This window comes from Cavia porcellus, unplaced genomic scaffold, assembly GCF_034190915.1.
Source record: "Cavia porcellus strain 051 isolate PalLab524CR breed Dunkin Hartley unplaced genomic scaffold, mCavPor4.1 scaffold_2, whole genome shotgun sequence".
NCBI classification, from domain to species: Eukaryota; Metazoa; Chordata; class Mammalia; order Rodentia; family Caviidae; genus Cavia; species Cavia porcellus.
This window is the reverse complement of record NW_026947485.1, coordinates 128,815,281-128,829,804: the sequence shown is the minus strand read 5'-3', so window position 1 is coordinate 128,829,804 and position 14,524 is coordinate 128,815,281. Positions and strand designations below refer to the sequence as shown.

The 14,524-nt window shown below is 35.0% G+C and overlaps 1 protein-coding gene across 14 annotated transcripts in view; it reads left to right on the top strand.

Moving 5' to 3' along the window:
- The window catches only part of LOC106025699 (uncharacterized), a 142,435-nt gene that overhangs the window by 32,142 nt on the left and 95,769 nt on the right, over positions 1-14,524 (top strand). For 7 of the 14 annotated variants that reach the window (XR_010046416.1, XR_002789109.2, XR_002789106.2 and 4 more), the window contains exons 4-6: positions 433-591; positions 2,099-2,171; positions 4,656-4,740. The exons of 1 other annotated variant lie outside the window; for it this stretch is intronic. The gene's annotated coding sequence lies outside the window, so the exon portion shown is untranslated. Of the gene's footprint in view, positions 1-432; positions 592-2,098; positions 2,176-4,655; positions 4,741-14,524 lie in introns of all 14 variants that reach the window. 6 more of the 14 variants (XR_010046417.1, XR_002789105.2, XR_002789102.2 and 3 more) reach the window with 6 other exon arrangements.

The window sequence follows — 14,524 nt, the reverse complement described above, 5'->3', positions numbered from 1 at the left end:
AAAGCAGTTTTTTAGTGTGTTGTAGCTAAGAATTTTTTTTGACGTACTAAAGGAGAGTTTTGCCTGTGTTTTGTTTTAAAATTTTTGTTGTTTTAAATCTTTGACCTACTTTGTAATCATTTTTGTATGTGATGTGAAATAAAGGTCTGGCTTCATCTTCTGGCCTATAGGCATCCAGTTTTCTTAGAAGCATTCGTTAGAAGTCCATCTTTTCGCTGGTGAGTTTCCTCAGTAACTTTGTGGAAAGTCAGCTGACTCCAGCGTAAGGGCTTATTTCTGGACTCTCGATTGTAAGGCAGTGATCTGTGTCTTTCTGCCAATACCTCATTGTGATGATTACTGCAACTTTATATTAAATTTTGAAATTGGGAAATGCAAGTTTTAAGTTGGAAAATTTAATGTTTTTTTTTCAAAATTGTTTTGTCATTTTAGGTCTTTTGTATTTCCATAGAAATTTGGTATCATCTGGTCAAATTCTGCCAAAAGTCACTGAGGTTTTGATAAAATCAATGAACCAATCAGGGGAAAGTACCCTTCATAATAATGTCAACTTTCTCCTCTGTGAAACTGGTGTCTGACTTTCTTTTGAAGGTAATGTCATTAGGTTGGTTGCTTTTAAAGATTTTCTTTTCACTTCCAATTTTAAACAGGCTTAAGATTACATCTTTGGTTATAGATTTCCTTTTGTTTATCCTGCTTGGGAATTTCATACTTCTTGAATATGTGAATGAGAATCTTTCATGAGTTCTGGAAATTTCATTTCTTCAAATATCATTTAATAAAACAAATATTATTTTTCATTGAATGTAAAATATTATGAATTGTAAAGATGCATTGTGTGCACCATTTATATAACACTAAAAGGAAATAGTATACATCTTAATAATATTGTTATGAATATTACTATTGTTTTCTCTCTCTCTCTCTCTCTCTCTTTCCCCCTCTCTCTGTGCATATGTGTATGGTGGCTGGGTCTGTACCGCTGAGCTACATACACTCCTAAGCTACTAACAGTGCTGTTTAATATGTGAATTTGTCCTGAATTTAGTAAATAACTTCTCAGTTGCATTGCTTTACATGTATATATCTCTGTAAGAAAGAACAGCACAATTTTTCTTCTCTGAGGTCCTTGTTTGCTTTGAGAGAATCTAAAGATCGCTCAGTTGTAGCTATTATTTTAGTTATTTATTATTACTTCTGTAATGCCAGGCTGTGTGTCCCTCTGCATTCACTTTTAACTGACTTTCATGGATTATAGTGCACACCACAGTAACTACTGTAGTTTGAGTGTGTCTCCTAAAGTTCTTGTGTTGGAAACTTAATCCCCAAGGCAAGTATTGAGGGTGGGACCCTTAAAACACGATGAGTCCCAAGGGTTCTGCTGCCATGAATGGACTAATGTCCTTACCTTGGAAGTGGGGTAGATATTGAGAGTCTGGGCCTTTTACAAAGCCAGTGTGCCCGTCTTACCCTCTGTCATACGGTCTTCCCTTTCCACCTACTGCCACAGAGTGACAGCAGGAAGGCCCTTACCAGATGGAAGGCTCTTGGCCTTGGACTTCCCAGCCTGCAGAACTGCAAAAACCAAATTTCTTTTGGTTATACATTTCCTGGTCAGTAGTTTTCCATTATAATAAAAAAAATGGATGAACACAATAACTTCTCTATGTTAACACATAGCTTTTAGGGAGACTTTAAACAATAATTAAACTCAACTTATCCATTACTGCCAGTACACAAAGTCAGTTGAAATGAGGACAATTTAAACAGTATAAATGCAGGTAACACACGTATGGGGTGCATTTCTCCTTGTTCGAAAGGGGGTATCCAAAATGGATTCTTCATTTTCTTTTCCAAGGTACATTCTCCCATGTGTCTTCAAACACCCCTTTTGCCTGTTTATAAAATCAGTGATAACAGTAATATATAATTTTGGGAATGGTACCAAGTGATGATTTTAAAACATGTAGAGTAAATGATTGCATAGAAATTTATTAAATTAATTGACATCCCTTAGTGCATTTGTGGTTATGATGCATATTCTATGAGCCAAGTGATCCTCTTTTTTTTTTTTTTTAATTTTGATTGCATGTGGTAGGCTTGCCAGAAGAATCTCGTCATTGACTAATCTACAAAGGTCTCCTTGGAGTTCTTGTGATGCTGACCTGCCTGTAAGTGAGTTGCTTTATTTCTTCTCTCTCTATTTCTTTTGTTAAAAAACAGATTTATTCTGTTGCCTATTAACATTATTTTAAAAGCTCATTATTTGAAAGAGAAGGGAGACAGAGTAGAGAAGAGGGGTAGCAGAGGAAGAGGAAAGGGAAGGAAGATAATAGGGAAAACAATCCAGATATGTTAATGCATGTACTAATATACCAAGAGGAAACCCACTACTCAATATGACTAATGCATAGCAGTAAAAATAAAAAGAAATCAACAAACAACAAACAAAACAAAATATTTCACATCGTCATGTTGTACGCTGACCATTTACATTTTATCTAATGTATTGTGAGAGATTCTCTTAGGAATTCTGCTTCCATTTTGCCTTTTAAATTCTTTTAGAAGAACAAATGTTAAGATTTTCCTTAATTTATCTATTTTCATGTTATTTATTTTTGCCCCCCTAAATTTTTCTTTACTTATTCTTTCAGAGTAAGTATGCTGAAGATATGCCCAAAGAGAAAAATCTCTATATCACAAATGAAAGTGTAAAATAAATCCTTTAATTTCTTTCTAATGAGAGGATGTCTTTCTAAAATCTTTTGCTCTAGGAACATATGAGTTTACTTAACATACGTTCTGTTCTGCACATGGTCTTTTAGAAAAGATTTTGCTTCAGAGTTGCAAACTATCTAACTTATCAGGTCCATTTTAAAATCTGTGTTTTATGTCTAAAAGTTTTGGCTTTTGTACATAGAGTGATAGAAGCCTATGAGCTAGGTGAATCGCACCTGGGAATAATCTTCCCTGTAATATCCCCAATTTATTTTTACCACGTTATTTCACTATTAAATTGTTTTCATTTAATGTTAAATTAAGAAAGGCTTTATTTTATTTATTTTTATTTTTATTTTTGTCTTTTTCCTTTTTATCGGTACCAGGGATCGAACTCACGACTGCCTGCTTGCAAGGCAGGCGCTTATGCCGCTGAGCTAAATCCCCAGCCCCAAGGCTTTATTTTGTTATTTCTTATATTGATCTTGGAAATTCTTCATTCTACTTGTTGGGTGAATAATATTCTATCTTAAAGATCTGTGTGTGAAGAGGACTGATTCAATAGGAAAACAAAGTATTTCATTTGAAGACCTAGATTTCTATTTCACTGTGTTATTTTCTATCAAAATGATCCTGGACAAGTTAGTCAAACTTTTTTTTATCTTAGCCTTTTCATCTGTAAAACAAAAGTGATCCTATCACCTTCAGAGGTACTCTGAAACTCGAATGGGAGGGTATTTGTGCAGATGGTTTACAGACTATAGAGGGTGAACCATACATATTACAATCCTAAGGGCTCTCATGTTGTTTTATTTGTATAGTTGGTAAGTTGTTTTTATAGGTTGTATTTTGAAGGCAGTAAAGTCAAATCACATTGCTTCGGGTCAAATTCCTCCTTTAACTTTTACTAGAAGTATGATCTAATCTCTTTACTTTCTTCTTCCATAAAATGAGAATGACAATAATGTGCATCTACTGGGTGGCTGTGAAGAATAAGTCAGCGAATCTATGTAAGGCACTTCCAGTAGTCAGTACATTCAACAAATGTAACCCATCATCTCCACCACCATCTGAACAGTTCTTGGATTTAAAAAAGGACTCATTATCTATGTTAAAAATTCATGTTCTGGGGCCAAGGATTTAGCTTAGTGATGTAAGCGCCTGCCTGGCAAGTATGAGGCCATGAGTTTGATCCCTGGTACAAAAAAATTTCATATATAATATTTGTCAATGGCTTTCAAAGCAATTTAATTCTTCCTTATTGGTGAATGTATACATAAATGCAATGTATACATAAATACTTAAAACTCAAGAAGACTCATGGGTTTGTCATGTAGCTCAGTGGTAGAGAACTTGTCTAGTGTGTGTGATGTTTTGGGTTGGTCCTCAGCACTACAGAAATAAAAAACAGAAAGCAAAAACCGCTACTCATTTATATTGCATTTATTTCTTTTTTTTTCTTTTCTTATTTTTGGTACTGGGGATAGAACTCATGATCTTGTGCTTTCCAGGCAGGCACTTATGCCGCTGAGCTAAATCCCCTGCCCTATGTTTATTTCAAAAAGTAGTTATTCTTGATAAGTTGTGTGCCTTACAGCATTTTGGAAAATTTAACTATGTGTTGAGTACAGTAAGGTAATTCAGAAAGCAAGTGCAGAAAAATCTTGAATAACAAATGACCCTTTGAGAAGTGTTCATTCACTCTCACTCACTTTTTTTTTTTTTGCTCTTTTTTTTTTTTTTTTTTTTTTTTAAACTTTTTATCGGTACTAGGGATCGAACTCACGACTGCCTGCTTGCAAGGCAGGTGCTTATGCCGCTGAGCTAAATCCCCAGCCCCTCACTCACTTTTAAGATGCGTTTTCACAGTTTAAAAAAGAAATATGAGTATGCTCATTAATAATTTGTGAAAATTAATTAATCAATCTTTTTTAAAGGAATCACCAAAATGATCAAAGCATCAGCCTTGGGGATTAATTCAAACATACTGGAGATAATGGATTTAATAAAGTACTTCTTCAGGTAAATTCCTAATGTAAAGTTAAATTCTGATTAAAACAAAGACTAGGATTTTGAAAATGTGAATAACTAAAAGCTGGTATGATTTTTGTTGTATATTGACAAACTTTGCAAGATCTGGGGCATTGTAGCAGTTGTGATTAACTTTTAATGTTGAAGTTAAACATTAATGCTTTTTCCCTCTTCAGTACAAGCCTTGGCTTACACCACTCATAGTTCAAGTGTGATTGCTTTCACATTTTTTTGTGTTAATACTTTGGTGAAGTGCGCAACATGAAAGTGAATTAAATGATTGATGATTGCTACATAATCCAACCCTGATTTCAACGAGTCAAAATGTTACGGTTTTGGCTTAACTCAAAGCAGTGTCTGAGGCTCTTGGTTTCTGTGACAACTCAAGGTCAGGTGACCTGGATGTTTCTTGCCAAGCTATTCCTGTGGAATAAACGAGCTATTTGTAAATGGGATGGCAGAGCATTCTCTCACAAGATTTCAAGTTTGCAGAGTATGAGGCCAGCTGGGCTGAGGGTCAAAGGTGAAAGGTAATAAGCCATTTTGGGCCTGTTCTTTTGGGGAGATTTTGGCTGCCTTTCAGACCGAGGTCTTGGAAATAGTTCACACGAAGGCCTTCTGCCAACAGACTACTGAGAATTGGCTCAGGCAAGATTCTATTGCAAAATCCTCTCTCTTTTTTTTTCTCTCTGTGTCTTAGTGTCTGAAATCTATAAAAATGCAAGCCTATAAGTGAAACAATAAAACAAATTTATGTAGCATATAAAATAAATTTAGAAGTATTCCCTTTAACAACAGAGGTCCAAAACTTGCATTTATTATAGTAAATTCTTGCAAAATTGATTGCAAAATATGTGTTAGCAAAAGGTATATTGAAGTAACAAAGAAGCTTAAAAATATTGGCAAAAAACTCTTAGTCAACTCTAGGCTTTTGAAAGAGGCAGTATATTTCTATTTTACCTGAGCTAAGAGAGGCTGTCTTCATAAACTATCTGCTGAGATATTTTAATTAAAGTACTCATTGCATAGTGTATGATACTGAGTTTAATATTTGTTGTATTTTATGAAGATAAAAGGTAAAATTCAACATTCCTTGTCTTTCTTTAGACTTATGATTGTTACTCTTGCTTACAGTAGGAATTCTTTTTAGGGATAGAAAAAGCAAAGTAAACATTAGATTTCCCTTCTCTGATATTAGAGCTTGGTTTCCAAGATTGGTTATTACATTTATCTATCTTATTAGTTCGTTTTCTCTCTCCAGTTTCTGTGCTACTACAGGTTTATGACAGTTTGGGTATATCTTCATCCCTGAATATTTAATAATTTGTTAATAAATATGTGGGGCACTGGACATTTTTTTTTTTCAATCTTGGTAATCCAGGGCCTTTGCACTGTGCTACATCCCCAGCCTCTTTTATTTTATTTTAATTAGTTAATTAATTAACTAACTTATTTATTTACAGGGTCTCAAAAAGTTGCTAAATTCTCCCAGCTGAGTTTAACTTGTGATCCTTCAGCCTCGGAGTGCTGGGGTTACAGGCCTCCACCATCACATTTTCCTTAGAAATTATAAAAGTAGAAAAAAGGTGAGGCAAAGAACAGCATAAGGATGTTAAAAGAAACTTTCCCAAACAACAACAGGCACAAAAAGCACGAGTCATGAGCTACTTTAGCTGTAAATCCACTTCATTTAATCCCAGTGGGTGAGACCTTGGCTTTCTTTGTTTCTCTGAACTGATGAGCTGAGGCCAGAGAAGGATGGGATTTCCCAGCATGCTTCATGATGTCTGATCAAGCGCAATCATTCTGACTTTCAAACAGAATTTTCTGATAATATCTTAGTGATAGGCGGTCCAGTCTTTATTTACTTTCTCCAGTTAACTTTACAATAAAAGGATTTCTATGAAGTTTGGGCAGTCATTTGCCATTAATTTTTTTTTTTTAAACTTTCAATACCATAAGCACTGCTGCAGTATGAGGTATTATATGTATTGGTAAATAAGGTTCTTTTGTATTTTTCTTTTAAATACAGCTAAGTCCCTTTTTCTTCACTTTTGTCTTCCTACTTACTGGAATGTGTTTGGCAATTAGAAAATGGCAAATTTTTAATATATTTAAAAAGTTTGGGCATTTACTTGCTTTTCCTATGTAAAAATTCTTAAAACTTTGAAAAAAATTCATACCTTTAAAAAAAATTGAGAGACATAATCTTGTGCGAATCACCGAGCTGCTTTCTATCTGTTCTTTTTTATACTAACTGAAGAGCAGAACTTGAAGAGTTTCTCCTGGCTCCAGCTCTCAAGCATATGACCAAAGCTTGCTTCCGGCGCTATAGAACTCTGTTGTCAAATTCAGTGCTTCCATCATTTTTTCTTAGTGAGTGCAATGTTAGGAAGTAAATCAGGACTGTGAGGCATGACAGCGGCCGTTAATCCATTTTAAGAGGGGCAGTGAACTCTGCAGTCCCTCTGCTGCCCGGCCTCTCTTGGCCACTCTTGCTCCCAGTGACGTCATCCTTGGTCTCGCTGGGCCCTTTGAACTTGGAGGCAAAACCTAAATTCATGAGCCTGGCGAGTTCACCGCTCTCTGACCTAAAAGGAGCAACCAGGGTTCCCTCGGTGGGAACGGACTCAGGCTGTTGGCATGGAACTCTTTCATCAGAATGACCATTTAAAAGCCTCAAATTTTAGACTTTTACAAAAGTACAAGAATCTGAATTTGAGTTTAAGTCTTTCAGTTATGATTTTTGTGATTAATTATTGAGCTAATCGAAATGTTTCGGTCTCAGTTTTTGATTTATACAGGTGTTTATCAGGCTGATGCAAGGATAAGTTCCTTTATGTTTCATAAACTATGAAGTCTAGGACTGGCTATGTAGCTCAACAGCATAAGCCAATGCTGCGGCAAGCTCGAGGTTCTGAGTTCAATTCCCAGTACAAAACAAAACAAAAACCTAGGAAGCCTATTCCACAGACTCCTCTTTTGCTGGAAAGTTGTGATTATTCATACAGATTAAAGCGAAGAATTCCTCCCTACAACATACTAATTTGTCATTTACATTTTGCATTGATATACCTTTATGAGTAAAAGTGAGGCTGGAGCTTTAGAATAACGGATCAATTTTGGAGTTGGGAGGGCCTGTGCTCCAGGCCCTGGCTGACAGGGAAGATCACCTGAGGTTAGGATGGTGATTTTTATTTATTTATTTATTTTTAATTTTAAAAATAATAAAATCCCACAAAACAAGACAACAAAACCAATGAAGACAATATAGCAAAACTGGTACAGAACTTTAGAGCATGATACTGGGAAAACAATAATAGCTATCACAGCATATCTTGTTATCTTCACAATAGTTGTCCATTCCATCAGGTACAGCAAAATCAAACCCAAACCAAAACACTATAAAACCAATCAAAACAGAATATAGAATAAAGCAAAACAATCATAACAAAGCAAAACAGTGAAAACAATACTGGACTTCAAAGACAAGATAGAAGGAAATCCCATATTTGCTATATTGCTTACTGTCATCCTCCCAAGAGATGCTCAGACCGCTGACCCCAGGCCTGCATAATCAACGAAGCAATACAAGAATTTAGTGTTTATGTACCTTAGTTCCTATCCACTCAGGCTGTCCTCAGAACCATCCAGTTGCTAATAAGAATGGGGTGGGTGGAACTTGATTGAGTCTCAGCCCCACACTGGTAGGCTCACAGGAGGCACTATCTGGCTTTTCTTTCCCTGGAAGGTGCATTGGCATAACTTACCAGGAAGGCTGATTAATTGATTTCTTGGTTGGTCCCCCAGTTCCAGCATGGCCACTTCTTGGGAGATGCTGACTTTTCGATTGCAAACCTTTTAGAGTTGTCAATGATACAACAGCCCCCTGTGACACATGTGTCGTAGAGTTGCCATCACTGGTCTAGAAGATAAGCCTGGGCAACATAGTGGGACCCAGATCTCTAAAAAAAAATGAAGTTTTAGGGGCGGGAAGTATAGTAGCTCAGTGGCACAGTACTTGCCTGGCAAACGTGAACTCCTGAGTTTGATCCCTGGTACATTAATTTTGAATTAAGAGACAGGGAACTTGGGTCTACAACAAACATCTCCTTGATATGAATTAACTTCTTTTTTCATTCGTACATGTTCGAGGTATGTAATGTTTGCATTCCCTGTGTTAGCACACATGCGTGACAAATCTGAATTCCTTTAATCAATCCTCTTTCCCTCCTCTCCTTCCCCAATCCATCTCTTGATCCACTTTCCACTTGAGAAAGATCTATCTTCCTGCTATGTATTAATTTCTTATTGAAAATTAGGCATCATTTGCATAAATGATTCACCTTGACCTTGGTTTCCCAGGAAAAGAATAGAGGATTATAGGTTCTTTCAAGTGAGTAAGCTTTAAAGTAAAGGAAGAAAAATAAACTTTTTTTGTTCAGTGTCTACTTAGATTAAGGCAATTACCAATACTTAAGCTATTTCATAACCCAAGCATTACTAAGACAGCGGTCCAAACAGAGTTGAAATTTCTTTATTTCTTTTCTTTTATCAAGTATGAGCTGGCATTTGGCTCCTTCATGTTATTACAAGAACTGATGATTTTGTTGAGCATCAAGCCTTTAATGTAGGATTATTTAGGTAATTTTACTTTTAAAAATTTCTCCAACAGTAGTAGCAGATGTGTGATGGTTAAATTTATTTATCCACTTGCTTGGTTTGGGAGGTGCCTGTGTGATTAGTAATATACACTGCTGGTTGAGTGTGGAGGTTATAGAGACAAGACCTTTGAGTTTGTGCTTGATCCCTCAGTCTTTCCTCTATGGTCCTGTTCCCCTGATCTGCTCCCTGGTTGAAGTGAGAAGACTTGCTCTTTCATGGCCTTCTTCCATGATCTTTCTGTCTTAGAACCAGTCTACCATGGACTGAACCCCCTAAAACTGTGAGCCAAGTGTAATCTGTCTGAGTTTCAGAAGCTGGAAAGCAAGGAAAAGCTGACCAATAGAAGCATATTTACTAACTTTCTTTTCCATTATTGAGAAACAAATAATCAGCCTAGCTACTGCAGGCTAGCCAGCATGTATTATTATTATTATTATTATTATTGTTTTTTAGTCAAGCTCTCATTATATAGTTCAGACTAATTTTGACCTCACAGCAATCCTCCTGCCTCAGCCTCCTGAGAGTTGTGATTACAATCCTCCTGCCTCAGCCTCCTTAGAGGTATGTGCCACCATACCCAGCTAGCCAGCATGTATTTAAGAAGAGTATACATAATATATATTCCTTCTTTTCCTTCTTTTTCATTACCCACGTTCTATTTAGAACTGCACTAAAACCCAAAATAAGAATCACATTATTCATTTTTACCAATAGTTGTAGTTTTTAAGAGAACAAATTAATTAAAGCCTTATTTTTTAAATTCATTAACTATAGAGAGCATTATAAATTCACTACTGATTTGTTTCTCTTTGAGTGGGTGTTCAGAGAATCCAAAAGGTACAAGATTTATAAGTATTACCTCATCTGTTTATGGATGAATTATCATGACATTTCCAAACACTGGCTTTTGTAATTTTCACTTTACACTTAGTCAAAGCAATATAAAATACATAGCTTACTTTTTTCTAACTTGGACTATGTAGAAGCTTTTTTTTTTTTGCCATAGAAGTAGAGTACTGTGTCTTTGTAGTGTTTGAACTGTTGTCATGGTTTGCTCATTTAAGGCATTTCCTTCATTTTGGAAGAATGAATTGTTTTTAAGTTCAGTGGAGTCTCTATCACATCTGGTGCTGCTCCTGGGAGATGTTCTTGGAGTTTATAGCCTGAAAATCTGGTCCCAGATTAAATACTTTAGTCTAGATAAACTGTTCTTTATTCAGTGTAATAAGAACATTCATTCAATAAAATCAATAAAATCAGTTTCCCTTGGTTATATTAAAATTTCAGTAAGTAGTCTACCTTTGTGGGATGCTTCTTTGGATAACCGAACATCATCTCTGTGTGAAAATGATATTGGACTTGATAACCTTTTGAGCTCCTGATTGGCATTCTTCAGGAAGAGCAGAATATGACTATTTTCATTAGCAAAAAAAAAAAAAAAAATGCAGAGTGACCGAAGCAAATCTATTTCCAAGCTTAAAAGATGCAAACATAGACAACTATGCTCGACTGTTGAAAGCTAAAATTTTAAATAATTCTCAGTATTGAGCACTGGAAACTATTATAATAACTTATAGTACAGTATTTAATAGGTCAATCACGGTTTCTTTTTGATTTATGTGATTTACATGATGTTTACTAGATCTGTATACTGCTATGATAAGCAATGTGAATTTGGTGCTTTAAAGCTCTATGATTCTAATAAGTGAGACTAGATACAGTAATGCTCAATTTCTTTTTCTATAAATAGACAAGATTTTTCAAAACTGTACTGGGAGAAATTTCAGTTTGCACTGAGTCATCATAGATGAGTAATAATTCCAGAAATTCTGTCTCTTAGTTTAGACTTCTTAAATGTTATTTTGTCTAGTTTTTCAAACACAGCATATCATAGTTTAAATGTTATATTGAACAAAATACATAGTAGCAGTTGTTCCCTGGAGAATCATAATACTATGGGTGAAATGATCAGCTCTGACATCAATCCCCTTAAAACCCAATCCAATTTCTTTATTGCTATTGTCTTCCACTGGTGTGTAAGGTTTTGGTCTTCCGCTGGTGTGTAAGGTTTTGATTTTGTTCTTATGTACTATCAAAATTACTTTCAAAGTGCACATAACTTAATCTTGCCTGCCATATAATTGATGATCTCTAAATATCTGAGGAATAATGAACAATTTTGCACAGATATAATTGTCATCCCTTGAAAGACAAAGAAATTTAAGTACAGATAGAGACCTATGTGTTGTTTCAGGACTAGAAATTGTGGGTTCATGTGCATTTTGAAATTGCATGACTTTTGGAAAATTCCCAGCCTTTTAAATTTTGCTTTCTCATATGAAAAATGGGGTTCTATTGTCCAGGTGGTTATAGGGAAGACTGAATGAAGTCATCCATGTAAAAATGCTTTCCAACTGTAAAGTTACATGCAAATATAAAACTAGGATCTCTCATTGTAAGGCCATCATTTTCACGATGTTGGAAAAGGGCATTTCAGTGCCATTTTTGTTGTTTTCATATGTTCTCAATTCTGGGAATACCAGGTCTACTTACCAGCATCTTTGAATCACATTACTAATATATTTCATAAAGGCAGATTTGTAAAACTCTGTCTTCATGGGGGTTCAAGACTCAAAAGTCACTTTATGCCTCTGAATAATAATTTAAAAATCCCAGGCTATGAGGGTTATTATCTTTCTTCCCGTAGTTGAAATTTATTCATATTTCTAAACTGCAAAAAGAGGTATGTAATACATCACCTGGAGACTTTCATTCTTTCTGCTTTAACCTGATTTTCCCAGAATGTAAAGTAAAAGTCTGGTGACTGGTTTGCTGATTTTATTTTTTCTCACCTGGAAAGAATATAAATAAACTTGATTAGTTATGACATTTGAATTTTATGGCATAAATGTATGACTGACATGTTATCTGATTATTATGGCTAGTGACATTTTAAATCTGTAAGAAAAATGAGTACCTAGTCCATTCTTTTGAAATGTTGCCCTTTCTGGAGAGGTTTTTTGAGAATATTTTGCAATTACATAGTTGATTTTTTTGTTTTGTTTTAAGTACCTAATACAATATTCATTGGAGTAATATGTTTACACTGTGAAACTTGTTAACAAAAATCAACAATTAAATTGTCAGAGAAAGTATGGACATGAGAGCATGGTATCAAATCAATGAAAGAAGTTTTGACTAGTGTCACAGAGGAGGAACGGGAGCTGTTACAGGTGTATTTCTGATTTGGTGGTTGTTTTCTTTCAGAGAAAGTCTTATCAGCTGGGGAGAACAGCTTTTTTTTTTGAACTCAGCTCTGGTTCTTCTGATATCAGATTTTGTATTCCCAGAGCTCCACTCTGTAGTGCCAGCACAAACATACTTCAGCAGCTGTAGAGCACTTTAAAGAGTTAGCAGGAAGATATCAAGCAATTACTTATTCCAGTTTAGAACCTCAACTGATTAAAAAAAAAGTCTGGAATTTTTGGATAAAAGGAATAAGATTTTATAAATACTGAAAAGTATTTATAAAACATTGATGAAAAGTAATCAAAAAGATTATATACTATCAGTGAGAGATTCAGGAAGATATTTCCATTATATTTGCTGTAAACAAACTACATAATGATTTGTATGAACCATGTAACTGAGTGTATCCACCAGCAGGTTTATTGTCTAGTCTGGTCTAAGTGCCACTCTAGTGACTCTCATGTTGACTAGTACAATACACAATAGAAGAAATGTAATAATTGTAAGTCAAATAGTGAGATCTCCTTTTTGATGACATGAAAGTCTCAGATTATTCTGTCCTAGTTTCTAAACTTCCCAGAGGTGTACTCCTAGCCATCAAGCTTATTATGGCTGCTACACATCTTCTGTATCTAACTTTATGATTGGTAGCACAGAGGAAAGATGAAGTTATGATTTGGCTTCTGTTTATTACTTTTGTGTCTTTGATGATTCATTTAACTTCTCTTGACCTTAGCATCCTCATTTATAAAATAGAGATAATGGTACTTACATAATTCACAGGGTTGCGGTGTAGCTTAAATGAGAATTTATGTGAAAATGCCTTGTCAATCATGAAGTACTACTGAATAGGCCACCCAGATACTTGCTTTAGAATGGTAAGGGATAAAGGAATAAAGAACAGATGTAGGTTATTCATTTATTATTTCTCCTTACTGAACATGAGTTTGATAGACACCCAGCATAATATTTTTTAAGTAAGGTGGGAATACCCTAGAAAGGTTGTCTGCTTTGTCTATTATTAGTAGAGGATTAAAAAAATTAAACGTGGGATATGGGTTTTGGCACTTGTCTTTTCATGTATTTAAAATGTTTAGAATCTAGTTATTTCACTTTTAAACTTTATGTTTAACGTCCATGGAAATATTCCATGTGGGTTGTGTGTATGTGTTCATATGCATGCTGCTCATTTTGTCTGGAGATAGAAAACTACTGTAATAGACACACAAGAGATCTTTGTGAAGATCAAAATAATTTTTTTTGTGTGCAGCTTTTTTTTTTTTTTGCCAGGCACAAAACAGTTCTCTTTGCTTTGACTACATTAAGTATGAACACTTGGCCATCAGGTAATGACAGTCATGATTATTAATTTATGTTCATATTATGGACCTCTGTAGCAGATCTTTAAAATCTTCATCGGAGATAGCTATAGGTAGGGATGTACTCTGTGTTCAGTTTATTAACTTAAAGTTAATCATAGGATAAAAGGTAAAAGTGGCCTACAAAAGAGATCAAAGTGACATATTTCGTGAGGCAGAGTTGTTTTCTGAAGAATTTTTTTGCCATCATTTCCATTTAGTCACCTACTTATCAAGGTCCAATTTTGGTATAGCAGGTAGGAAAAATTTTCTAAAAGTCAAGGAAACAAGCAGTGTGTATGGTTAGTATCATCCACTGATTAGCTAAGAGAAAGGAAATAGTTTTGTAAGAACATACAATGTCTGAGAGAATTATAAAAAGTAATAGATACATGTCCAGGTGATAAAAGGAAGTGGGAGTCTTAGCAATCATTATCAAAATTATCGCACGTAATCTTCTGTATCAAAGTTTTAGTGGTAAGAGTTTTGGTAACGTTATGGAT